Source organism: Pseudophryne corroboree, chromosome 5 (genome assembly GCF_028390025.1).
Source record: "Pseudophryne corroboree isolate aPseCor3 chromosome 5, aPseCor3.hap2, whole genome shotgun sequence".
Lineage (NCBI taxonomy): Eukaryota > Metazoa > Chordata > Amphibia > Anura > Myobatrachidae > Pseudophryne > Pseudophryne corroboree.
Window position 1 is genome coordinate 511,982,573 of NC_086448.1, and position 5,004 is coordinate 511,987,576.

The 5,004-nt window shown below is 41.1% G+C and overlaps 1 pseudogene; it reads right to left on the reverse strand.

Annotated features, from left to right (window-relative positions):
* Positions 1 to 3,836: 3,836 nt before the first annotated feature.
* LOC134930584 (5S ribosomal RNA) lies at positions 3,837 to 3,956 on the reverse strand (annotated as a pseudogene).
* Positions 3,957 to 5,004: the final 1,048 nt, after the last annotated feature.

Here is a 5,004-nt window from a genome sequence, read left to right on the forward strand (position 1 = left end):
CTTGGCAACTGAGCAATTGGTGATGCTGATGCTCCCTTTGCAACCTCATCAGCTCTCTGCGAACTTGTCCCTTGTCATAAACATAATAAAAAATAAATTAAAAAAATGCGAACTCTGCCCGTGCACCCGCTGGGTGACCTGGCAACTGACAGCCGTTTGCCAAGCAGGGACACTACTATATAATAGTAGTTCTCATTTTCAAAAATAAAAAAACCCCAGAATAATAGCGTTATTCTTAAAAAATAAAAAAAAATGGTGTCACACATGTCACGTTAATCTAATTATAATGTTCCATGCAATCACGCATATCTATGTTACTGCTGCGTCCTCCTCATGGCTATATCTTCCCCCACCCTTTGTATCTTATGAGATACATATGGTAGATAAGATATAGGATTTAGCATATTTTAATGGCTATTTAACTGTTACTGCCATTTGTGTCAAATTTTAGGATGAGGAGATGCCACATGTGTTGTATAGAACATTAGGTCATGTCCTTTTCCCTTTAGCCTGTCCAGTGTGAATGTCCAAATCCAATGGTCCGATAGCGTCCCCAAATATTCCCCCCCCCCCCATCCTCGTCTGGCACAACTGCAATTTGTCCCCTGAAACCTTGTGTCCTTTCTGTGAGAGATGAAACAGTAATTGTTTAGTCTCAGATTCAGAAGACACAAATGAATCAGCACATACCAATAAGTCATCTACCCATTGTATTAGAACCGATGGATTCTCAGGTTGAAAAGACTATAAGCAGTCATGCAAGGCCTGGGAGATACTTGACTGTCTATGAAACCTTAGGGAAGATGGGTCCATGTGTACTGTACCCCCCCTGTAAGAGAAAGCATGTCTGACGGGGTGAAGGGAAATAGGAAAGAAAAACAAAGCAGAAGTTGATAGCAGTAAAGTGTATAGATTTGCAACAGAATGACAACTGGATTAAGCACTACGGGGGATAGGCTCTTTTATTAACTCCTCTTAGATACTGTATTCTATAACCCCCTCCCACTATTAATGGGGTCTACATTAGCTATTAATCCAGTGTTGTGTCCATCTTTGATTCATAGGGAACCTAGCATTTGTGAGATAATTTCCTCTACCTTAAATGAACATGATTCTGTAACAGTAAAATGTATCATTAACTTTTGTGGAGTGTCTAGTATTTTGGCACCTCCCATATGTGATTTCCTGGAATACTCCACAAGCACACCTTCAGGGGTACACTAGATAACACATCCCAATTTGAAATAATAAATCCCACCCAAGCAGGTTGTTCAGGGCCTCTGCAGCCAAAAGGATATATTTTTTTTAGTTTGCAGCAGTTCAATAGCAATTTCTGTTTCTGTGGTCAAAAGGTAATAGTGTATCTTTTCTGTTACTCCCATGGTCGCAATGGTGTCTTTGATAATTGCCAATTTTAGAGGAGGTTTTCTTAATGTGAATTCTGTAAGAAAATTATATATATATATATATATATATATATATATATAGATATGAGCAAAAATGACAGCACTCAAAACCATAGTACAGAATGAATAGATGGCGCAAGGCAGTAAAGTAACATAAAGGCACTCGCTTTTCCAGATTATTGGAAAAAGCAAAACAAGCCAGCACTCACGGTTTAGATGAGAAAACGTAGAGGATTTATTCCATATCAAGGCGACAAGTGTACATACAGGCACAGCCCAACAGCTGTTTCAACCGATACAGGTCTTCCTCAGGGGCTATCTGAGCAGTGTCTAGCACAGGGATATAAACATAAATTGGCGCCAAAAAGAAAAGAATGTCTCCCAGCGCGAGTGTTGTTAGGTATATAATGGTTACTTAGTGGCAATATCAGCTCAAGAAATTGAAAACACTCAAAAATCGATGTTAGTTAAAATATATAAATGTTTTATTAACACAAGAAAAATATTTCTTATATACGGTGGACCCTAATATAGAGACCTTCACTTCTTTCCAAGAATATCCTTTTTCCCTGAAGTGATCCTAATACCGGTATACACAAGACAATGACACACAAAAATTAACATAACACTAACACAACAATGTCCAAAGATATTCAAGACACTTACTTCAAAGAAAAAGAGAATTAGTTACCATGACAACTGCGACGCCAGATAGGGTATAAGAACGGGGTTTTGATACAGCTCGGCCATCCTGAGGAAGCCTGCGGTGTCAGGGGAAACTAGTAGATTGCAGAGCCATCAGATATGTCTGCCGGCAGACACCTGTTCTATTAACTATCCTGTGACTTTGAAGTAAGTGTCTTGAATATCTTTGGACATTTCCTATTAAGGAGTTGATGTTTTTGGCCTCATGCGCTGATCTCTATCTTGGAAGAAATTTACAGCGGTCAGCTGGTATTGATTAAAACATTTGGGCTTATTTCATATATGACAAGTGACTGTGATATAGCTACCATTCATATATGCCTTTACTTACCAGAGGAATATAAACTCCTACCTAGTGAATAAACTGCTACTCAGCGTATCACTGGAATGTTTATATGTTAATTGTTGTGTGTCATTGTCTTGTGTATACCGGTATTAGGATCACTTCAGGGAAAAAGGATATTCTTGGAAAGAAGTGAAGGTCTCTATATTAGGGTCCACCGTATATAAGAAATATTTTTCTTGTGTTAATAAAACATTTATATATTTTAACTAACATCGATTTTTGAGTGTTTTCAATTTCTTGAGCTGATATTGCCACTAAGTAACCATTATATACCTAACAACACTAGCGCTGGGAGACATTCTTTTCTTTTTAGTAGTATTTTTGTGGGGGTAGTGGATATCCTCATTCTTTCTCCTTAGCAGCTTAAGTTGATTAGGAGAGGCACAAAAGCGCAGTCCTCCACTCTTTGTTTTTGATAAATTGGCACCAAAACAGCAAAAAAACAGCATTCAATGGGAGGAGAGGGAGGCGGGAAAAGCCCTGTATTTTTATTCCATATCAAGGCGACAAGTGTACATACAGGCACAGCCCGCGGCTCCCCCGGCTCTCCAGCTCCGTCGTGTCATCGCTAATGTAAACAAAGCCGGCGCCGTCCCTGGCAACGGCTCTGGTGCGCTGTGTGCGAGGAGGGGGACACCAGCACAGACAACACTGAGCCCGCACAGGGGACGGGGACAGTGTAGGCTGCACACGGTATATAACAAGACATGGAACGTGGCATGACATAAAAAAGTGTAAAATATAGCGCTGAAAGAGAAAAAAACATATACTACATAATCACACAATGCACAATGCATAAACAAAAAGAAAAACCAATGCAAAATGCAAGATGCAAATAAAAGAATGCGCTCCGCTGGGTGTCGCTGATAAAAAGGTGTCAAACAATAGCCGTAAACTGTCCCGTATGGACAGATCCCTGAAGCAATAACGATCATTAAGGCACTGTAGGCATTAAATGGACCAATAGGTCTAACTCAATCATATATCAGAAATGAAGGCGGCAGTTAATGGCACAAATGGTGGTGGATGACATTGGAAAGTGTCAATGGACAATATTCAGGTGCCCAGCAGAGCAAAAACTAAACAGCGGCAGAAGAACAGGAAAATTAAGGAAAATCCCATAGGGGCAAAGATGTGGCAGGACGCTATCAGCATCCCTGTGGATAGAGCACCTTAGTGAAATATAAAATGAAAGAAAAGAAATAGAATTAAGGTAGAGCCCACTGTGTGCAGATATTGGATGGATCGAAGGTAGTGCATTAAACAGAAGAGTAAATGATGCCAAGGGATAGGGGGTGGGAGCACAAGAACGCAGAATAAACAGAGATAACTAAAGGATGCCCATGCTATAGTCCGAGGCCATGAGTGGTCAAGTAATAAAAGTACAGCACCCAGTATTCCCAGACCGTCTCCAGAACTGGTACTGACTGGGCCCAACACTGCTTAGTTTCCAAGATCGGACGGAATTGGACGTCGTCCAGTGTGGTATGGCTGTAGAAAACACTAGAATTCCACATCAAGTGCTGGCAAATGCCTATCCGTAACAAGGCAATGCTGGTGGTGATGGCAGAAAGGTGCCATAGCAGCAAAGTCACTCCCACAACCCATGAGGAATGCAAGATAAGTAATCGCATCAATACATCATGCACAATCACTGACACACGGCGGTGTCAAGGGGCTCAAGCAAAAAACTTAGTAGGTGAAAATGCATAATACTGGACACACGGCGGTGTCTAAAGAAATGAAACCAACAAAAGCAAGTGCTGGATCGCTTCACAAGAAACAACCCAACCTAAAGTCTTCATTAAGACCATTGGGAGTCAAAGTGTGTAGTCTGTGAATCCACTGGAGTTCTCTTTGTAGTAACAGCCTGTCTCGGTCACCTCCCCGCTGGAGTGGTGGTATCTGGTCTATAATGCAACATTTAAGTTGATTGACCGTATGCTGTGCCTCTTTGAAGTGTCTTGCAACTGGTAAGTTCGTGAAGTCTCTCGTGGAATCTGTGGATGCAAGACATTTCTTAATAGAGGAGCAATGTTGGCTGAGTCGTTCTTTAAGCATTCTGCTGGTCTTGCCAACATACAGTCGATTGCATGGACATTTGAGAACATAGACAACAAAGCGGCTGTTGCAATCCAAACTCTGTTTAATTGAATACTCCTTATTGTAAGATGGATTGATGAAGCGGTTGCCCAATAACAGGAATGAACAGTTGGAGCATCCCGTGCATCTATAAACCCCAGGTTTTTCGGAAGCCAATTAGACGTTCTATTAGTCTTTCTTTGAGAAAAATCAGTCTTGACTAGAAGGTCCTTCAAATTAGGACCCCGTCTGTAGGCAAATTTGGGAATCAAGGAAAGGTCTTTGGTGAGCACTGGATCACTAGCAATCAAGTGCCGGTGTTCCCGAATTTTGTTGCGGATAAAGCCAGAGGCTGTGGTGAACATACTGCTGAAATTTAACCTGTCTTGCTCCATATCAGCAGACCTTTATGAGGGTTCTCAGGAGAGACACTGTACCCTTTGTTTCCAAACAAAAGTTATCTCC